The sequence below is a fragment of the Aethalodelphis obliquidens genome, unplaced genomic scaffold (assembly GCF_003676395.1).
Source record: "Aethalodelphis obliquidens isolate GAN/ISIS:26980383/991018 unplaced genomic scaffold, ASM367639v1 scaffold52, whole genome shotgun sequence".
NCBI lineage: Eukaryota > Metazoa > Chordata > Mammalia > Artiodactyla > Delphinidae > Aethalodelphis > Aethalodelphis obliquidens.
This window is the reverse complement of record NW_020837996.1, coordinates 8,177,089-8,198,782: the sequence shown is the minus strand read 5'-3', so window position 1 is coordinate 8,198,782 and position 21,694 is coordinate 8,177,089. Positions and strand designations below refer to the sequence as shown.

General features: G+C 37.8%; 1 protein-coding gene across 3 annotated transcripts in view; it reads left to right on the top strand.

The window, feature by feature from the left end:
- The window catches only part of LOC113608252 (teneurin-2-like), a 739,689-nt gene that overhangs the window by 265,683 nt on the left and 452,312 nt on the right, over positions 1–21,694 (top strand). For 2 of the 3 annotated variants that reach the window (XM_027084361.1, XM_027084358.1), the window contains exon 3: positions 4,053–4,102. The exons of the other annotated variant lie outside the window; for it this stretch is intronic. The gene's annotated coding sequence lies outside the window, so the exon portion shown is untranslated. The remainder of the gene's footprint in view (positions 1–4,052; positions 4,103–21,694) is intronic. 3 annotated transcript variants of the gene reach the window in all.

The window sequence follows — 21,694 nt, the reverse complement described above, 5'->3', positions numbered from 1 at the left end:
AAAAAAATCCAGAAACAATAAATGCTGGAGAGGGTGTGGAGAAAAGGAAACCCTCTTGCACTGTTGGTGGGAATGTAAATTGATACAGCTACTCTGGAGAACAGTATGGAGGTTCCTTAAAAAACTGAAAATGGAACTACTATACAACCCAGCAATCCCACTACTGGGCATATACCCTGAGAAAACCATAGTTCAAAAAGTATCATGTACCACAATGCTCATTACAGTTCTATTTACAATAGCCAGGACATGGAAGCAACCTAAGTGTCCATCGACAGATGAATGGATAAAGAAGATGTGGCACATATATACAATGGAATATTTTTCAGCCATAAAATGAAATGAAATTGTTATTTGTAGTGAGGTGGATGGACCTAGAGACTGTCATACAGAGTGAAGTAAATGAGGGAAAAACAAATTCCGTATGCTAACACATATATATGGAATCTAAAAAAAACGTTCTGAAAAACCTAGGGGCAGGACAGGAATAAAGACACAGACATAGAGAATAGACTTGAGGACACCGGGAGGTGGAAGGGTAGGCTGGGATGAAGTGAGAGAGTGGCATGGACATATATACACTACCAAATGTAAAATAGCTAGTGGGAAGCAGCTGCATCACACAGGGAGGTCAGCTCCATACCTAGAGGGGTGGGATAGGGATGGTGGGAGGGAGATGTAAGAGGGAGGGGAGGGCTTCCCTGGTGGCACAGTGGTTGAGAGTCTGCTTGCCGATGCAGGGGACACGGGTTTGTGCCCCGGTCTGGGAAGATCCCACATGCCGCTGGAGCGGCTGGGCCCGTGAGCTATGGCCGCTGAGCCTGCGCGTCCGGAGCCTGTGCTCCGCAACGGGAGAGGCCAGAACAGTGAGAGGCCCATGTAACGCCAAAAAAAAAAAAAAAAGAGGGAGGGGGAATGGGGTTATATGTATATATATGCTGATTCACTTTGTGATACAGCAGAAACTAACAGAACATTGTAAAGCAATTATACTCAATGAAGATGTTAAAAAAAAAAAAGTCCTTTTTTATGAGGGGAGGGGAGAGGGAGTGGGCAAAATGTTCATGGATTTTTTTTTTACTTTAAAATAGTTTTTATTTTAATATTTTTAATTGAATGGAAGATTCTTTAAATTCTATAGTGCTTTACAGTTTTCAAAAGTTTCACGTACATGATTTCATATAATCCCATAATAACCCTTTTTTTTTTACCTACACCTATCTTGCCTCTCCCCCCTTCCCTCTTCCCAGTGGTAACCACTGGTTTGCTCTCTATATCTATGAGTCTGCTTCTTGTTTTATTCTCTAGTTTGTAATATTTTTTATATTCTACATATGTGATATCATACAGTAATTTGTCTGAGTTATTTCACTTAGCATAATGCCCTCCAAGTCCATTATAGATTCTTTTTAAATACCTTTAAAGAATGGATCCCAACTTTACATTTATAATGTAGTTCTACATCACTAAAAAATGGGTTAGTTGTAATATTATGGCTACTGCCCTGAATTTTCTGTTAGAGATAGCAATATCCATAGTTCCTCTCAACTTAAATGAAGGTCTGCTTATCATTGGATAACTTATTCATTTATGCAGTAAACAAATATTTATTAAGTACTTGCTATATGCAAGGCACCCTTTAATGATAAAGAATATCATTTCCTTTATGGAGCTAACAGTCTAGTTGTAGCGGTTGGAAAGAAACACAAGCAAGAGGAAAATGTCAAATAATAAGAATTGCTATGAAGAATATAAAGCAGGATGACGTGATAGAATAATACTGATGGGTGAGTGTGGCCATTTTAAAAGGATGGTCAGAGAAGGCCTCATTGAAGATGTGACATTCTATCTGAGACCTTTATGATAAGAGTGAACCATGCAAAGTTCTTGGAGAAGAGCATTCCAGATGGAGAGAAAAGGGCAAAAGCCATAAAATGAAAATGTGTGATGTACGTGATGAATAGAAAGTCCATGTGTCTAGAGTGTAGAAAATGTCAGAGGAATGCTGACATGAAGGTGAAGATACCATCACGGGACAATAGACCTTGGTATGAAGTTGTAATTTTATTTTCATTGCAATTATAAACCAAGGTGATTTTCAACTTGGAGGATTAATTTGGGGCCGTAGGATTTAATCTAAGAACTTTGGATTTCACAGCTAGGACAGTTTCTTCTGGCCTCAGACAACAACAAGATATGGAAAAAATTGAAGGCCTTGAGCCTTAGTGTTACATTGAAGCTGGAGTTTAAGCCCTCAGATCCAGAGACCACTCATCAAGATGCACGTTACATGTTTAACTTAATCACTGTGCTGGGCACTATTTTAGGCACCAGTGATACAGCTGTGAATACGAAATGTTACTTGCCTTATATTCTAGGTAATAGAATAGAGGGAACATATTATAACACTGAGCACTTGCTGAGGGTTCTTTTTAAAAATCTAGCTTCCCTGTTAGTTTTTCAGCTTCAGGACCTGACTGCATTATTCATCAACTGTGATTGCCCTAGAGCCTATTAAAATGCTTGACACATAGTAGGTGCTCAGTAATTCTTAACTGAATTGAAAATTAGCTTTCATCTCATTGATATGCAGTATTCCATTGTGTGTGTGTATCTTCTCTTTTTTCAAAACCATGTTCTATTTTTGAATATAAACATATTAGAAAATCATTTTTTTTTCCATGAAGGGTTTATGTTTTTACAGGGCTTTGCTATATTAGTCAATATATTATCTTCATTCTGTGACATGCAGTCTACCTTAATCCTGTGAATTTAAATCTCTATGGAATATATCTGTTTTGGGCTTCAATTATGTGAAATCAGTTAAATCCCCCAATTTTTTGTAAACAGTATTTTCATAGCCACCTAAATATGCCCTGTTTTGGTTTTGCACATCATAAAGGAAATCCTGAAATGGAGAATCTTTGTCCTTTCCTATTTCCATCTACTTACACTATTATTTTAAAAACTCACTAATTTATGATTATTGCAAAAGGCAGTTTAAAATACCATCATATTTTGGTCTTTCTCTGGGTTTTTCCTTCACTCTCTGTGCTCCCGGTCCAAAGAAGTATGGACAGTTCCCCAAAAAGTGTCATGGTCTCTTTCATGGTGCCCATTCAACAGCATTGCAATGTCTTTTTCTCTCTTCTTATTCTCCCTATGTACTTTATCTTCAACCTTTTGTCTTTAGCTTAACTGTAGCCATTCCTAAAAGCCTTTGTTTAACCTTCCATATCTGGGTTAGCTGCCTGTGTTTGTCCTATTACCAGCTTTGTCACGTGCTATTGTAATTTCCATTACTCCAAGTTTCTTTTCTAGACTGTAAACTCCCCAAGGGCTGGGACTAGATTGTAATTACAATTCTAACGCCACCTCCTAACTCAGTGACTACCAAAGAGTGGACCTTTAACAAAAATGTACTGAGTGAATGAGTAAATGGATCAATTAGCTGTCATTTTCTGAGGCAGATAATAATTTAATTTGTTCTCATTGTCTGGTACATTTAAAAGGTCTTTGTTCATACCTGTGACTTTCCCTGTCTCCTGAGTTCTATTTTTATAATTTTCTTTTATTTTGTATAGTTTGGTACTTAGCGTGTTACTTCAGAGCAATATAGCTTTTAAGTCTGGGGTAGACAAGAAAGAGAAGACAATCTAGTGTTCATATAAATCTGCCCTTAGGACCCATTTCTCAAGAAAAAGCAGATAGGAAGGAGGAGTGGTGGTTGAAGATCTAGCAGCTGGTGTCATTAAGGAAGAAAACCTAGCATCCTTTCCACGTTCACTTTTATTCATTTGATATTCCAGCTCACAAAGGCTCTGGCTTGACTGTTGACAGTCAACATGTGAGAACTATGGTTTCTACTTCTTTGTACAGGAAATCTGTGTGGCTGTATGAGAAGGAGTGAGAGATGGTATTTTCGTCTCATGAATAAAAACTGTGTATCTTGATATTGCTGTCAAAGAGCTGAAGTTACTAAACCAATGATATACTCTCGGGGAAATATAGGTGAAAAAGCCTCTTTTTTCTTTCTTTTTTCCCTCTCCCAGCTCTTCACCAGCATTCAATTCAACCGGAGGAACCAGGAACTGACGAGGAAGTAAGTAATTGACATTCAAAGCCTCTATTTTTAGACACCTTTACATTTTTCTTTTGCATCTAACTAGCAAGGATTTTTCCAAACAAGCTTTTAATTAGCAGGTGAGTTTAATTGATATGTGGGTTTCTCAGAAGGGGAAGGGACCTCAATGTGGAGGAGGAGGGGGGAGGGCTTCCATCACTCTCACTCACAATAGAAGACCATTAATTCATTTGCACCTGGATGTTTTAAAGGATCAATTTATTGTAGCAAAGAAAGAAGGCAGAGACTCAAAAGGTTGGAATCTGTCAGAGAAGAAAGAGAGGCACTATAATTTAACATGTTATGTGGATGATTTAAAACTTGGAAAAATATTGCTACTGATGTCCAAATAGAGGAACTAACCTATTTGCATAGAGTCAGGTTCTGTCCAAGTGCTGAGAAAAGATTAGCGTTTCACAATCAATGAAGTTAATTTTTTTAAAAAAGTTTTTAGTAGGTAGGACAGTGGAAAATAAAACACATAGGTAGGTCAGTTTCATTGGTCTCAAAAGAGTAGTTTATTAATGTAAGTGAATGTGAGACTGTTTTAAAAGTGAAATCCAGGGTAGTCTTGCTTTTTATGGTGGTGGGAGAGAACACATATCCTGTGTTCAGTTTTGCAAAGTGGGAAGTTGCAGGAAGCATGGGAGGGTGTATACATCATCATTCAGAAACCATTAGTTGCATGCAACAGAGGCCAATACTGACTAATATAAGTACAAAAACAGAAGAATAAATTTAAAGCATATTGGCTATGACAGAATCAAATGAATGGCTGAATAGTCAAGCCTCATAGAAGGATGGGGACTACAGAAGCTCTGAAATCTAGGTAAGAAACTAATGGAGGGTCTGATTGGTATCTGATTGGCGAAGCATGATTAAAATCCGCCCCCTCCCCCATTGACAAGGGAAGTGAGATGCTTCCATTCAACCAATATCATCTCTGGTGAGGGACAAAGTGTTCAACAAGTACAAAATTCTAGATGCTGATACAACTTTTGACCTCCCCTAAAACTTGATATATGTGTATAAACACATATGCACATAACGTATAACCTATACATGCATCTGTAGACATCCATTGTCATATATGATTACCAAAATTGTGATTACCAAATTTTCTTCCAGTATTCCAGCACCAATACGCCCTACTTGCTTCAGGATGATTATAGGTGTTGAACTGGCATCTTGAAATTCTGTGCCACATCAGATATTGCTAAAATGCATATTCTCCATTAGTCTGAGTGGAAGTCTGCCGTCCAGAGGAAGAAAATTCTCCTTTGATTCTCCGCAGCTAGCAACCAGAAAAAAATGGCTGCGCTTTTACCCTTTAAGATGCCTTTTCAGATTATTTGATATTTATTCTTTAAAAAGCCTTAAACAATAGCCTGAACCCTGTTGAGTTCACCATAGAACTGTAAGAGACTTGTATTTATTGGACAAATGGTAGTTACATAGACCACAGGGTCCTAGAAGAAAAGCCGGCTACATAAACATCTCCTACCCCTAAATTTCTGCTTCAAAGATGGACCCAAAATGATTTTTATTGAGTATTATTACAGTAGAAAATAATTGTTTGCGATAGGAAGATATAGTTTATTATTTAAGAATGAACCACCCTCTTCAGGATAAATTTGGGGGATTCATCACACTTATCCTAAAGACTATATTTCCTTTTCTTTATTAGAAAACAGAATAAGTGAGGATGTTTGGAAGACTTTTGCCTGACCTCATGGTTAGTCCAAAAGGAAATGCATTACTCTCTTTGGCAGAGTATTTAGTTTCATAACTTGGCTAACTTGGCTTACATATAGGCACTTTGTGTATTTGTAGGAGAAAAGTCCGAAGAGAACAGCATATGCAGTTATGGTTCTGCCTTGTATGATCTGTGGTCCTCTCTGTGTATCATCCTCTAGAATGTTAGCTGTGTGAGCTCTCATAGCAAGCAGCTACCCGAGTCTAGCGTGTGCTAACGATAGGAAGGTAATGAAAATAAGAACCTTTGAAAGTTATAATTGGTGATCCACCCTCCCAGGACACATGAAAATTAATTGGCCAGATGTTCCCTACCCAACTGTAATGGGGGTAATGTAGGAGACTGAGTTTTCAACCTTCCCCAGGTGTGCGCATTTGAGCAGGGAAAAGTGATTATGAGTGACATGATGACAGGTGCAGTGCCCATGTTCCACAGTGCCCTTGTGTATCTGTTATATATTTAGGATTTTTCTCCTGAGGCACTTCAGAGATATGAAAATAGACATGGAACAAAACCAAAAGACCCTTAAAATAGAAAAAAAAAAAAACTCAGAAGTTCTGAATTTTGTATTATGTGTATATTAATTGTATTGTTATTTAAGGTTATATTTATACCTGTACCTGTTAGCTCTTGTTATAATTATGTCAGGCACTGTGTTAAGCACTTTGCATTTTGTGATTAACCTTCACAACTTTAGAGGTGGATACTTACATCACCTCTACTTTTTAGATGCGTCACTGGAGTTCAGAGATTGAATCAATCTTTCATAGTTACACAGGGAGTAAGAGAGCAGATCTTTTTTTTTTTTTTTTTTTTTTTTCTTTTTAAAGAGCAGATCTTGAGGATCTAAGGTCAGAGCCCATGGGCTTACCTACTAAGCTATACAATTCCAAAGTAGCAGGTTTGTTCACCTCTGCAAAGCAAAGTCACTTTGATAAGGCCATTACTTGCGTTATCTCATTTAATCCTCATAACCACCAGGAGAGGTACAAAATACTGTCCCCATTTCACAGAGAATGATATAGAGGTGAGGAGTTTGATGAACTTGATCAAGGTCCCAGGTGACTGCAAAACAGAGAAGGTGCTCAAATTTAGTTTTCTCTGACTTCAAAGCCCAGATGTTAACCACAGTGAAGCAGTGCTACAGAAAAGATAACGTCTTTTGCAACTGCAACTATGAGATTGTTACTCTGATTTAAGTCTGATTTCCTTCACTGTCCTTATTCACACGTTTACATTTGCAGGAAAAGTGATTATCCTGCCATCTTCTCCTCTGCAGCATTTCCTTGAGCTTCAGTTTTGCATGGAGCCCAAAGTGTCCCCTGGTTATTCCATGCAATTGCCCTCAGGGACTATTTAGGAAGAAAATGTTGTTCTCCTAATAAAACAGCACAGCTGTCTCAAAGAGCTTTTAATCCATCTTTTTAAAAGATGTGGACTTTCTAAAATAATGTCGCCCCCATTTGTCTTCTCTGAAAGAAGATATTTCAAACCCAGGAACACCTATCATAATAAACCATTAAGATGACTCCAGCCTTTCAGTGTATTTTTAGAATTTCATATTTCACCAAATGCTGTTATATATAATTCTTGGTAGTGGGATATGATGGGATATGACAGTTATCTCATTTGCGAAGAAAGACCAAATAACTCATTGTCCCACATCCACAAATAAATTATTCTTGTCCCCAAGCATAAGATTCTGTTTTGTTAGTTTCCTCACCTTAATGGATTTTCTTTTCTACATTAATACTTTTTGCAAGACTCTGACCCTTAATATCAGTTTGGCTATTGTGAAAGAAGGAAAATTCCTGGAAACCAGCCTCACTGATCTTAAAATGAAGCATTAACAGAGCAGTCTATACCTCTAGAAGTAAAATGAGGTCTTGAGTGATAATTATTTTGTAGGATTTCATTCAGCATTTTTGTCACATGTCAACCATGTGAAGAGAAAACAAATTTTTCCTACCTTTTGAGTAGATACCATCTGTTTCAGCTCAAGGAGGGCTCAGGGTTCTATTTTTCTTTCTTTCTTCAGTTTCAAAGGGTCCTATATTTGATTCAAACATTACAGTGCTATACTTGATTCTGGAACGTCTAAAAACTAAATTTGAGGGTCTTAATATGATGCTTTAGTCCATATGGCATTTAAAGGTATACATGAATACGTATAAGTGGAATTTTTCCCTAATTAAATTACATCAGTATGTTGAAAATATGCCTCACTAAGTTTTGCCTGTATTTTCACTTCTTATTCTTCATAGTCATGCATATTTCTTAAGTTTTTTTTATCTTACCTGGTGTGAATTTTAGTCTATGGTGTCCTAGTTGATAAACCTCCTTGAGTAGAGATAGTTCCTATTCTTCCTTGTTTTCCCAGTTCATTGGACATTCATAAACGCACTCGATAAATCTTTTGCAAACCGAAGTGAAATTAATTTAATGTATTGTTAAGCCTTTTGTCATGAAAATTTCTAAGCATATATTCATAGAATGACTGAAGGTATACATAAGTGCTTTTATCATAAACAGCCAATAGAGAACACTTAAATTTACATTTGTACATACATAAGCTAGCGCAAAATAACTTACTTGATATAAGCATTATCACATATTTATATATTTATTTAACTATATACAATTATCCAGTTACAGTAGTTGATGTAGCACGTTTGTGTTCTCTTTGCTAAATGTGTGTGTGTGTGTGTGTGTGTGTGTAGGTATGTAAACACTCATTGCATCAGGAGGCACTGATGTCTTAGCTCTAATCTTTTATGAGGAGATATATAGGACAGAGGAAAAAGAATATCCAAGTTAATAGTCCTAGTATCAGCAGTAACCACAGCTCAGCTGGACTCCCTGGATTTTGATATCATCTGAGTGCAAAGCTAATAATAATTTCAGAAGGCAGATGGTCAGTGGCCTCCACTAAGAGCCCCCCAGAAGGGGCTTTTTAGAGCCCACTGCAGTGGAGAGTTTTAGAGTGAGACAGTCCTGCTAACATCCTTTTAATGACATCTTTGAGGCAACTAAATTGCTAACTACTTGACCAGTTTGCATTAATTCTGGTTAATTTTCAGTAATCAGATGATTAGGACAATTATACAACCAGTGATATTTGAACAGATTCTGTAAAATGTGATTGTTTACTTAGACGTATAGTAGCCAGTAGAGTTCTGCCACTTACTACCTTCAATATTTAACATAAAGACTGAGAGGTAGAAAACTGCAGAGATAGAACTAGATGAAAGTATAAAATCCTTAGGGAGGGTGGCAATGGAGCTGAACACATTTTGCATGTCTTTGAGGTACCAGTTCTTCTGGCCGGGATGTTACATTCCCAATCTTATTTAATTCTCATCCTTAGGGATAGATTGATTATCTCTAGTTTCCAGATGAGGAAAGTAAAATTCAGAGTGTTTAAGTGACTTGCCAATGCATTTACTTCTTTCTTTTTTAAAATTAATTAATTTATTTATTTTTGGCTGAGTTGGGTCTTTGTTGCTGCGTGTGGGCTTTCTCTAGTTGCGGCGAGTGGGGGCTACTCTTCGTTGTAGTGCGTGGGCTTCTCATTGCGGTGGCTTCTGCTGCAGAGCACAGGCTCTAGGCATGCGGGCTTCAGTAGTTGTGGCACGCAGGCTCAGTAGTTGTGGCTCGCAGGCTCTAGAGTGCAGGCTCAGTAGTTTTGGCACATGAGCTTAGTTGCTTTACAGCATGTCAGATCTTCCCGGACCAGGGCTGGAACCCATGTCCCCTGCATTGGCAGGCAGATTCTTAACCACTGCACCACCAGGGAAGTCCCTCCACCACTATTTCAAAACTTGAGGTCATCAAAAACAAGGAAAGCCTAGCTGTCACAGCCAAGAGAAGCCTAAGGAGACATGATGACTAAATGTAATATCCTCAGTGGGATCCAGGTTGTTTTCCTTTGTATGAATTCCTAGGCACTGAGCCACCATTTGTGTTCCTTTGGGGCCTGCAGAATTTATTCCTCTGGGGTTTTGTTTTGCTGATTAAAATTTGAGATATAATCCAAAATTTCAATGCAAAGGTTCATTGACAATAGTTTCTTTCAACCATTACTTATCTTGATTGTCACAAAGGGCTGTCAGACATCTGAGGTCCCAGTGGAGGAAGGTTTCTCACTCAGGTAAAGGCATATGATAATTCCATACACAGACTGTCCACCTGCCACTCATTTCCTTTCTTCAGGAGGGCCAAGGATACCCTACTTTCAAGTCATCCTGGGGCTGCATCTGCCCAAAGCCCACAGCTGGCCCCTCTGCACGTGTCCAAAGCTTGGTGGGGACACTGCAGCCCGGGTAGAGACCGTAGGGGAAAGGCACGTTTACTTCTAAGAAGCCTCTTTTTCCCCTTCCAAGTTGGATGCAAGTATCCCTGTTTACTGTCTCCCCCTCACCCAGACCTCGAATTTAAGCTCCTTGAGGACTGGGACTTTATCTTATTATTGTACTCTAGAGTCTGATACATTCACTAAATGTATTCAACAAATATTTATTAAATGTCCAATATATGCCAGGCCTAAAGAAATAATGAACAAAAACAAACAGCACTCCCTGTCCTCCAAGAGCTGACATTCTAGTGCAGGGAGGCAAACGGTAGGCATAAACCTTATGTAAAATATATAAAATGTTAAGTGGAGAAAATGCACTGTGGAAAATTATAAAGCAGGACAAGGGGCTAGGGAGGGAGTGATCGGGGACTTTTTGTGGAGAAAGTGACGTTTGAACCAAGACCTGAGGAGGCGAAGCAGGAAGCCATGAGGACAGATGAAAGGAAGAGGGTTATAGGCAGAGGGAAGAGCCAGTGCGTAGGTATGAGGTGGAAATGGGCCTGACGTGTCTTGAATATAGCAAGGAGGCCAGAGTGGCTGGAAAGGAGTGAATGAGACCGAGAACAGTACGATGTTGGATCAGACAGGTCATGGAAGAGGAGGGTGAAAACTTCTAGGCCGTTGTAGACAATTTACTGTGAGTGAAATGCGAAGCCAATGGGAAGTTTGAACAAAGGGTGTGGTGTGGCCTGACTTACCTTTCATCAGATGATCACAGATGGCCACGTTGAGAACAGACTGAAAGAGGTCAAGAATGGAAGTGGGGAGAATATTTGGAATGTCTTAAAATAATGCAGGGAAGCATAATCACATATGGCTTAAGCTGAGGGTGGGTGGTAGTGAAGGTGGTGAGTAGTGTGATTCTGGATATATTTTAGAGATAAATCTGACAGCATAAATAGGAGGTGTGAATGTCAAAGGCCAGTCAAAGATGACCTCAGGGATTTTGGCCTGAACAACTAGAAAGATGTAGGTACCTTTTAACAGTGAGTTCGTCTATTGCAAGTTCTGGGGAAAAGATTTGGAGCTGGGTTTGGGGCATGCTAAATTAGAGATGTCTGTAAAACATCCTTCCTGAGATACTGATTAGTCTGGTGATTGGATATCCAAGTCATTTGGAGTCCAAGGCAGAGTTGGAGCTTGCGGTATATATATATATATATATATATATATATATATATATGGTGTCATTACTATAAAAATTGTATCAAAAAGCCATGAGACTGGATGAAATCTCCATGGGGGTTAGTGAGGGCCCAGTAGCTACTAGTTGATAGTTGATACATTTAAATTATCTGTATATGAATGAATGGATGTGTACAACAGAGGTGAGATTGGAGAAAGCCTAGTTTATCTGACCTCTGAGCCATTGTGTTTCTTATTTTTTGTGTAGGTCCAGGTTTTTAGTTCGCATCAGGAGAAAGTCTCTGGTTATTTTAAGCAACAATGACAGCAAAAATAATTTATTTAAAAGGTATTGGGGCACTTACAGAATTTTTTTTTTTTTTGAGAACTAGAGAAACAGGAGTGAATGCTACATATGAAGAAATGGGGCAACCATTTAAAAGAATTGCACAACCGTTTAAAAGAAGAAAGTTATCAACATATCAGATTTAGGAACAGAGTAAGAATGGTGATGGTAATAATAATATTTGATGTTAAGGGAAAAAGGATCCTTTTTGATCAAAGCCTAGAATGTGACGGAGCATTTGCTCATTTAATCCTCACTCCATTTTTATGAAATATACATTACTCTTCTCACTTTGTAGATGAAGAAACTGAGGGTCAGGGTTGTTAATTAGTTCTGGTAGGTCACACAAATGATGGGCACCGGCATCTGGATTCTGCTCCAGATTTGTCTCATTCCCAGCCCACACTTTTCCTATTTTACCAGACTGCCTTTCCAAAGCAATAAGTAGGTACAGCCATTTGGAAGAAGCCTTGCATTCTTTTCAGTACATGGTGATGTCAGCAGGGCTGATGGCTTTTACCTGCTTAGTAGAAAGGAAAACTGGAGCTAAATCACCTGGCCCAGATCGACTCCCTCTCAAAGCAGCCTTGAGAGTTGGCTTCTAGTCTGCTAAATGCAAGTCCAAGCTCTCACACCACCACTGTGAACTAAGTTTTGCAAAACTAGTTGTGATCCTAATGACAATATCTCTATGCTTTTGCAAAGGTTTTTACGAGTTATTGATTGCTTTCAATACCAGTATATATGAATGAACTAAACACCTGTATTTATTGATTGTAAAATTCAGTATTTTGGACAATGTAGCAGTACCTCTTTATGCATTTCTGCTCAACTTAAATCCTAATTGTGATAGCATTTTCCCCTAGTGCCACAGAATTGCTCTGGATTCTACTATTTTTAACTTTTCACTTTTTTTTTTCTTTTTTTGCGGTACACAGCCCTCTCACTGTTGTGGCCTCTCCTGTTGCAGAGCACAGGCTCCGGACACGCAGGCTCAGCGGCCATGGCTCACGGGCCAAGCCGCTCCGTGGCACGTGGGATCTTCCCGGACCGGGGCATGAACCTGTGTCCCCTGCATTGGCAGGTGGACTCTCAACCACTGCGCCACCAGGGAAGCCTGACTTGATTTTTATTTAGTTTTTTTCTTAATTGCCCCCCCATCACTCTTATTTGGAAATAAGGAACCTCTCTCTTTCCCCAGGTTCTGTCATTCTGATGTGGAGAATCAGTCTCTCTTGTCAATACAAAATTTCTCTGCCTGCTTTGTCATTTATTTATTTATTTTTTGGGGGGGTTCGCGGGCCTCTCACTGTTGTGGCCTCTCCCATTGTGGAGCACAGGCTCCGGACGCGCAGGCTCAGCAGCCATGGCTCACGGGCCTAGCCGCTCCGCGGCATGTGGGATCTTCCCGGACCGGGGCACAAACCCGTGTCCCCTTCATCGGCAGGCGGACTCTCAACCACTGCGCCACCAGGGAAGCCCTGTCATTTATTTTTGTATTGGATTGTCTTTAACTTTATTTCTCTGGTCCCTTTTCTTTTGAATCTTTAAAAAATTTATTTATCCTGACTGAATCATTTCAATTCGGTGGAATGAGATTGTGCCGGCTTTTCCTCCTTCAAAGTGTTATGTTTATCATGAGATTAACGTCTTTATTTTTTGCTCTGAAGTCTCCTGAACATTTTCTCTCAGCCATTTTTATTTTCTTTCTTGTGTCCGTGGTTCTGTGCTGTTAAGGTTCTTGATGGCCCGTTCTCTACCTATCTTTCAGTTTGTCCTGTTTTCCTACTTCAGCTTTTTGGGAGGTTTTATTCTTCAGTTTTTTACATGACAATATCAGAAGTCTTTGCTACCAGATACAGTCAAAGAATTATAAGTCCTCTGTTCCGCTCTCTGCACATGTTTATTAGTAAATAGATAGTATTGGAAGAGGTTCCATTCTTATACTACACTTGTCCAGAGTTTCATTTATTAAAAAAATACTTCTATCAAAAAGAAACTATGTCTCAAAATAAGACTCAGTTTTACGAAAACTTAATGTTATTCAAGTGGTTTTGACCGTCTACAACAAATATTTTTCAGGGTTATTACTTCACTTGGAGTTATTTAAAGTTTTGATAAATAGTACAACTACAAGCAAAAGACATTTTGCAGTGGATATTTAACTTGAGTGAACAGTGTTGATAAAATTGGGCCACCAGTTGGGTGTGGTGGACAGAGTTGAGCTTCAAAGTTAAACAGATATGAGTTTGAATCCTGGTTTCAACTTTTCCAAGGGTGTGGCCTTTGGGCAAATTATATTTCTCACCTCAAATTTCTCTTTTTTCTTAAAATCGGGGTAATATGTATCTGCTCTGTGAAAAGTTGGAAGACTAAATGTGATACCATGTATAAACATTTTAATTCAGGGACTAACATATTGTAAGGTGCTCAATAACTTGTAGCCATTGTTATTATTTTGTATAAACTGTCAACATTTCTAGTCTTTTTTAAATTTGAAATCATTTCCAGAAGTAGCCATGACCTTTCTCCCATCACTTCAGTTGGAGAACATCTGTCTTCTTCCTATTAAGTGTTCATTATTTTATAATTATAATTTGAACATATACTCGTCCTAGTAGGAAAAAAAAATACATAACAACCTAAAGATGTTTTGATAGCTGTAAGTATAAAGCTGATTTTGCCTTAAGGGAAAAAGCTTAAAACTGTTTAACTATTTCTGGATTGTATCATGACAAAGTAGTGAAAGTCATAATTAAAGGGAAGTCTGAATACACCCTTTATTAAGTCGCCTTAAGAACTGGTATAAGAAATCTAATGAATCTAACCTCATGGAGTTGTTAATGCTAAAGATAAGAACCAACTCCTTAGTCCTTATAGGATCCCCCTGCAGATGGTCGCCTCATTAATTTTAGTTAAAATTAGAGGAGTTAAGAGTATGACACAAATAAGAATCCCATTCTCGTAAGTCAGGTTTTATGAATAGAGAACTAAATTCTGACTGTGAAAGTATTGTCTTCCCAGTCAACTCCATCTATGTTCGAAACCTTTATCATCCATCCTAATGTCCTTCTTGAGCGTTGTTGTTTTGCTGGATGACTGATACTTGATATATCTTCTCACCTCAATGTCAACAAGTCAGAACATCTCCATCCTTTCTGGCCACTCACCTAAAACAGTCCCCTAACTATATTTTATCATGTGTGCCAGTGGTCTCATATCTTACTAAGTCCTTTAAGGCATCCTTGATTCTATCATTCAATCAGTCTCTGCGACTTTGTTTTCTAATCCTTTTGATTTCTACTTTAGATCCTTAACTGACAGTCTTACGTGTGCATTTTATATCCCACTTACTTTGGTACCAGTAAAACTGGTAAGTGCTTTCAGATAAAGCACTTCACAAATCTATTAACATGTATAAAAATTAGAGCTGGGTTTCCCTGGTGGCGCAGTGGTTGGGAGTCCGCTTGCTGATGCGGGGGACACGGGTTCGTGCCCCGGTCTGGGAGGATCCCACATGCCGCGGAGCGGCTGGGCCCGTGAGCCATGGCCGCTGAGCCTGCGCGTCCGGAGCGTGTGCTCCACAGCGGGAGAGGCCACAACAGTGAGAGCCCCGCATACCACAAAAAAGAAAAAATTAGAGCTGTTTAATATTAGTATAGAATGGCCTAAAATCAGTGGGGACTCAGAAACACAACATGATTCCCACTTCTTTTCACTACTAGGGATTCATTAAGTACTCCTCTTAAAGATGAAATATTTTGGAAGCCCGCAAATACCTACCCATAGACTTTCTTTTGTTCCTTCCTTAGTCTAGCTCTGTAGTTCTAAAAATTTTGTTTGGGTTGTATACATAACCATCATATGAGATGCATCTCCTCCATGCTATAGGTTATGAGAGATTTAAATGATCTTCATGCCAAATTTCGCCTATCTCTGATTTTTGCCCTACACGTTGCTTTCAAATCTAAGCACTGCTTAATTTGGGACTCCAGTGTCCCCTTTCTCACCCACTTAAGTGGCCATTTACTAACTACAGAATAAGTTTCAAGTTCTTTAATCTCTTACCCAATTGTTCAACCTCATCTTTTGTCCTTCCACAGATCCTCAGGAACATCACATTAGGGTTGTTCATTTTTCCCTATTACAGACTGTGCTTCCATGTTGGAAACTTGGCCCAATCCCCTTTATCTGAAATAACTCCCCTCCATTTCCACCTAGAGAATCCCTATATGTCTAGTAACTTTGAGTTAATCACCCACAACTGGAAATAGGGTCTCCTTCCTCTGAACTGTACCACTTGGTTTCCAGCACACACTCGTCACTTACCTCCACCATGCTCACTGTGGGAAAAAGAGCAATGTGGAAAACCAAGGGGAAAATGACTCATTATCTGACTTCCAGGGACAACAACTATTAATATTCAACAGTATGTCTTTTTTGACTTTTTTCTCTTACATATCACCATTGTTCTCATAATTAAAAGGAGAAGAAATAGAAATGCTGTCATTATTATGCGTGAGATATGATTTTATGATTTTACAACCATTGTATTCTGTAATCTTCACAGTACTTCACAGTACTGTAGGAGTATCTTACGTTTATCCTCATTTAATAAAAAAGAAACCCAAAGCTTAGATATGTTAGGCCTGTTTCTCAAGGTCACAGAGCTACAAAGAGGTAGAAAGTGGGTATGAGCCCAGGTTTGCTTCCCTTCAGAGCCTTGAATCTTAACTGCAACCCAGTGTTGCCTCTCTGTACATAGATGCTGCTGTATATAATTGCAACAAAATTAGTTTTTCTTACATATAAAAAACAATTAAAACTTTGAGACAGAATGGAGAAATGAATTTTCTAAAGCTCACAGTCAAACTGTACATTAAGGAGACTCTAATGAATCATGATCTTAAAAGGACAGACTTACTCATAAGAATAATTATGGGTTCACACCTTTATGGTGCTTAACACATATCAGGCAGTGTTCTAAGTGTTATAGACATTAACTCATTTCACCCTCGCAATAACTCTGTGGGAGAAATACCGTAATTGTCACCATTTTATAGATGTGAAAACTGAGGAGCAGATTAATTACATAATCAGTCTAAGGCTATTGGGATGTGTCAGCCTGTAAGAAAGAACTATACTATGTATATTATATTGTATGTTATTATTATATTATATAGTTATAACTAATGCTGTATACCTATACACACACACATTACACACACAGGTTTAAAACTTCTGCCTTCTAACCTTGTGTAGTTATTCATTTTTCTTAATATAACCACAGTTTTACCTTGGCCATAATTTGACATTTAATATGTAATCAGCAGCTCAGAAACAGGGTATGATTCTTGAACCAGTTTCGGTTGTAGAAGCAAGGCACTAACTTTAATTAACTTTAACTAGGACTGCTTATAGCTCTGTGTGAAAAGAGTCGAGTCACAAAAAGGCCCATTAACTCTGAACATCATTTCTGTGTTTTTGCTTCTGTATGCCCTCAAGATAGTACTTTTTCCCTGCTGTTCTTTGATTTTTGCCTCTTTTTCCATTTTTTCAAATTATTAGCAAAGGGTATGAGTCTAAAATTAGTCATGTATCTACTGTAGCCTTTTAGTTGATTTAAACATGTTATTTATATGATTAGAAATGGTAGAGAATTTTGAGGACAAATTCTGTTTTCCAGATTGAAAAACCTTGTTTTTAGGAATCCCTTCATCCAAGTTATGGGTCATTATTTGGTCTCGATTATTTTCTGAATGTGTGTGAGTATGTGTGTTTTAAAGATACTCTTTAACAGTTCTCACTCCAAAGCAATTGTCTTAACCCTGCTAACAGCAGGACCTTACTCCACCCTTGCCTGCCTATGGTTAGGTAGCATAGAAACTGCTAACTTTCAGATATTTAATGTGCAACTGTAAAAACCTGCTACATGATTCCACATGCAAACATTTTATGAAAACTAGCAATTAAAATGACATTTTACTATTTTTGTGACTCTAGACTTGCGGGAATGCTTCAGTGACGGCTGAAGCCAGGCATTTAGCAGCCATTGTCCTTTTTGTATTCTGTGCCAGGCACAAGGGCTCCTTTCCTCTTGAAAGTTTTATCATGTACAAGGCTATTAACATTATAAGGATAGACTGAAGCATGAATAAATCCTGAGACTTACTGATGATGTCATTACATTGGTCAATAAAATACATAGAGGGAAAGGCTTCCCACGCTACCAGGCTCAGCTAACTAAATCAGGATACACGAGCAATTAACTCTTTAATTAAGATGAATGGGTGACATTAGCCCTCCTTAAACTCTGCTCGTCAGCATTTACAAATAGAAAAAGACGGATGCCTCCTTCCCAAGAAATGTGGGTTTTATTTTTCATTCATTGATGCAGTCTCATTCTTCCTACTTTGTAAACAAAGTCACCAAACTATAGGGGTGGTTGGCAATATTTTAACAGGTTCATTTCATCAGTCATATCTCTTACTGCTTAAGGACCCCATATTGGAATTTATTAGGTTTTTTATGAAGCTAACTTTGTCACTATTACTATTGAACACAATTGCTTTGCCTTTTTCCCTACTGCCCACAAGGAGGATTCATGTCAGAATCTCTTAGATGAATGCAACACAGCATGGAAACACTATCTCTCCGTTTGTTCTTCCAACAGCTTGTCATTGTTATCTGCTACTTTGCCAATAACTTGGCTCAGGATTGCAAGTCTAGAAATCTGTGTTCCAGTTCTGCTGTTCTGCTCTCTGGTTAGCCTTAGGACCCTAGGCAAGTGTATCTCTGAACCTCCATTTCCTCATCTCTAAAATTTGGTTACTAGAGCAATTAATCCTGTAATTCTCTTTCAATAATATTTAACACAGTAAAAAGGAAAACAAAGGTATGACTCATTCTAGGAACAAAGTGTCTAATCTAGTGCTGTCCAAGAGAAATATAAGGTGATCCACATATGCAACTTAAAACTGTCTAATGGCCACATTAAGAAAGAAAACAATGGGATTAATTTTGCTATTTTATTTAACCCAGTAAATACAAAGTATTATTTCAGCATGTGATCATATATGTATACACATATGTATGTATATACATATATTTTTACACACATGATTACATGATCTATTTCATATATGACCTGTTAATGTTAATTTTGTACTAAGTCTTTAAGATCTTAGAGCACACTTAAATTTGGGATATTTCACAAGCCACATGTGGCTAGTGGTTACCATATTGGACAGTAAATTCCAATGTTAAAAAAGAAAAAAGAACAGATACAACTATATCTCTTAAATATTTGTCAATTTTAACTAAATTTTTTAAATAAAAAATTGCCCAAGATAACTCTCCAAAAACTAAGTAAACAACAAAACTTGAATTGTCCATAGGCAGTAGAATTTTTCTATATAAATATGATTTCTTATAAAGGGAATAATCACTAATAAGCAAATCTGTTTATCACTGTGTGGCATAAAATGAGAAGACCCAAGTGCAGAAAGAGATACTGTCCTATTAACTTCCCTACTGTAAATGGTAAGTAGTGTGTTCTCTTTGTTTACAAGCGCTTCAGCTACATGGTTAGTGATACTGACAGTCTACCGAATCAGATATTCTAATCAATAGAAAGATACTACCTATACCGTATAGAAATGTACCATTTAAACTAAATCTTTTATTTTTCATTTGCTTTATTTCTTAACTTCATTTATGTTTTAAATGGAAATATTTGAATTTCAGGGATAATGACATGTGTATTTATATATAGCATACTTTAGCTAATCCCATTTTTTTGGGTTTAATTGGACTTGATAAATGTTTATCGAGTTAAAAATACATTGAAGTGTAGAAAAAAATTTTGTTTATAGAGATCAAAGATGTTGATCTTTGCAGCTTCTTTGTATCTCACATTATCTGGATTTTTTTTTTCTTCAGTTTGAGATATTTCCTCGAATAGATAGTAGCAACAATGAATATAATGTTAACCAAATTCTCTTTACCTTTACTAAATGCTAGGGACAGTGATAAGAGTATTATATATTTTAAATAATAGAATCTAACGTGGATCTGTATATATTAAAAAACTAACTCAAAAGCAGACAGATATTCAGGAATACCTACTGAATGTTTTCCAGACCCTTTTTAAGGTGAAAGAAATATTTTAAAAAATCTTCCTCTATGATGGACCCTTTATCAAGTGAAAAATATACACATTAAAAAATAGTCAAACATAGTTCTTCACCTTATGAGAGAGCTCACCATTCAGTGGATGAAACAGATGCTCAAGTAATTCCAAGACCACATTATAAAATGCTTCTGTAGAAGATTTGGAACAGAAAGGAAGGTTAAGTCTTCCAAGGGACAGTAAAAACACAGGAAAGGTAGCATTCTAAGTGAATTTAAAAGAAATTGAACCTTTCTAGGTATGAATGTCGCAAACCAAGGGGACACAGAAATGAGAGAGCATATAACGAGCTCTTTTTCAAGTAGCCTGTGAGCTTAAGAATTAGCACATAGTGGGAAGTGGCAGAATCTAAGAGTGGAAGTATGCATATATGTTTGTCCCATATAGAATTTGGCCTTTGACTTTGCAATGGGAAGTGATTAGAGGTTTTTAAGTAAAAAAGTTAAAAATCAGATTTGACTTTTACAACAATAATTAATAGCATCAAAATGGTGGATGATTTGGGGAAGCAGGACTCTAATTATAGGCCATTGCAGTGTACGAGGGTACGGATAACAAGGGTCCAAGCAAGCTTGGAGGGCTAGATGTGAGGGAGGAAAAGATTTCAACATCATTTCTAAGGCAGATTCCACAGGGCCTGTTAAAAGTAGCTGATGAAAGGGAGACATCCATTATAGCCCAAGAAGCTCTAGCCAGGTGAATGCTGGTATTATTAAATATTAAAACTGCCCTGGACTTAATTTAATCATTTTTGCTTGTTTCAAAGACACTTTCAGGATTTAGTAATATTCTCTGTCAATTATTTGAGCAGTAGTTTATTGTAATGCTGTGGAAAATACACTGAAGAAGCAGTAAGAAGAACTATTTAATGCACTGCCTCTGCAAATGATGAGTGAGATTCTTCACTCTGAAAAGATCAAAGACAAGTGCAAGGATCAAGCCTATGAACAGTCTTTGGCTATGGAGAAGTCACTTAACTTCACTAAGTCTGATTCTTCCTTGTAGTCTGGTATTTACAGGAAAATTAGTAATTAAGTACATGTGCGCTTTAAAAATCATTCACAACAAGTATTCTGGAGGGAACACCTTCAAATCATCCTAAATGATCCAGAAAATGGAAAAGTTACTTAGGAATTTTTCTTTAATTAATTAATTGTTTTTTATACAGCAGGTTCTTATTAGTGATCCATTTTCTACACATCAATGTATACATGTCAATCCCAATCGCCCAATTCACCACACCACCACCCCCACCCCACCACTTTCCCCCCTTGGTGTCCATACGTTTGTTCTCTACATCTGTGTCTCTCTTTCCGCCCTGCAAACCGGTTCATCTGTACCACTTCTCTAGGTTCCACATATATGCGTTAATATACGATATTTGTTTTTCTCTTTCTGACTTCACTCTGTATGACAGTCTCTAGATCCATCCACATCCCTACAAATGACCCAATTGTGTTCCTTTGTATAGCTGAGTAACGTTCCATTGTATATACGTACCACATCTTCTTTATCCATTCGTCTGTCGATGGGCATTTAGGTTGCTTCCATGTCCTGGCTATTGTAAATAGTGCTGCAATGAACATTGGGGTGCATGTGTCCTTTTGAATTATGCTTTTCTCTGGTTTTATGCCCAGTAGTGGGATTGCTGCATCATATGGTAATTCTATTTTTAGTTTTTTAAGGAAACTCCATATTGTTCTTCATAGTGGCTGTATCAATTTACATTCCCACCAACAGTGCAAGAGGGTTCCCTTTTCTCCACACCCTCTCCAGCATTTGTTGTTTGTAGATTTTCT